This window comes from Priapulus caudatus, unplaced genomic scaffold (genome assembly GCF_000485595.1).
Source record: "Priapulus caudatus unplaced genomic scaffold, Priapulus_caudatus-5.0.1 Scaffold185, whole genome shotgun sequence".
Taxonomy (NCBI): domain Eukaryota; kingdom Metazoa; phylum Priapulida; class Priapulimorpha; order Priapulimorphida; family Priapulidae; genus Priapulus; species Priapulus caudatus.
In genome coordinates, this window is record NW_014577246.1 from 137,149 (window position 1) to 138,753 (window position 1,605).

Genomic DNA, 1,605 nt, shown 5'->3' on the forward strand with positions numbered 1-1,605 from the left:
CGTGTGTTTGTGTGTGAGGCGCGTGTGTGTATGCGTGTGTTTGTGATAGCAATGCGAGCGTTATTGGGTCAGCTATGGGAGCGCCGGGGCAACCTTCGTGCAACGCGCCGTAAGTGCTTTGTCTACTATTTGTCCACCTTACCCCGTGGTCGGGCTTTCTGTGGCGGGGCTTTCTGTGGCGATCATGCCCGCCATTGAAACTTCGATCATGGATTTTCCTCGATTCTTGGTGGAATTAGCATAGGTTAGAGAATGTCACGGAGTGGACGTGAGTAAATGTAGTAAAACGTAAAGCATCGGGCAAGAGAATAGCTAATCCTCAATAGTGGACCCTGCGTCCATGGACCGCCAACACTGCTACGCGACCATCAGAAAACGTGCGCAAATAAAGCATTTCGAGGGACTAACCAACGTTTCACGCCATTTTCGCAGCCATATTTATTGTCCTTTTTCGAAAAAAGTAGAACATAATTTCGAAACGAGGAGCTAACGAATAACATTTTAAGACGAGGCGCATGATTGATCATAGATTAGTCACTAAAAAAGTTAATTTCGAAGGATGCATTTGAACTACTTTTTCCTATAACTTAAGTGAAACTGATCACATGCTCCTTCATTTTTCTTGGTTTCCGTATATGATGTTTAAAATGGTTGATTATTGAAGCGTACTCCGCATTTGCCGTTTCTTTGGAGAAATTTCATAATTTAACATAAACATCATTATGTCAGATAGTTTGATTATTACATTATTGACGAAAAAACATTCAATCGGATAAGATTGCATGAAGAACATTTTTGTTGGGACTACTTACTTTATATGCTAAATGTTCCCTAAAAATAATTAGTTTGTCGACTTGCTCCCTATACTTCACTCTTGGCTAGTTAGTATACGGCATAGCTGTTAAAGTGCATGATTACGTCACCGGAAATAGTAAAAGTAAACAAATTATATCCACTTTTTCACAAAATGTAAGTGATACCCCGTACAGATTGACCAATTTGATATGGTATTAAACTAGCGTGCGTGTAATCGGCTGCATTATACTTCCTATTTTGCTATTCCGTTCGATGTGAACAAACACTCGTGACTCATACCATAGATATATACAACACATGTATATATACACACCGTTGTATATATCTATGCTCATACATAGGCCATAGCAAGCATTTAATGTCATGATCAATATATCAAATCGCCCAGATTTTGGTTTTTTTTTAACTACAGTTGAAAAACACCTTATCAGGTGAGAATTTGAGGATACATCGAGTGCCGGTAGTACTCACTTTTCATGTAGAAAAAATTGTAACAAAGATTTTACAAATATACACCATAGAAAATTCATGACGTAGTCAATTTAAACATAACATCCTTGTACCAAATTTGACGTATCATAGCGGAAGTGCTGCCAGAGTTAATCGAATGTTGGTCGAATAATGTTGAGTCTACCTATCAGAATGGATCATCAACATGACTATACGTTGGAATGCTGTCGGGGTTACCTCTATTAAGTGTTCTGAATTTGAACACAAAATCACTTTCCATGCAGTATATTATATATTTCTATATTAACAAAACCACTACGTGATTTGAAGGCAAATTAT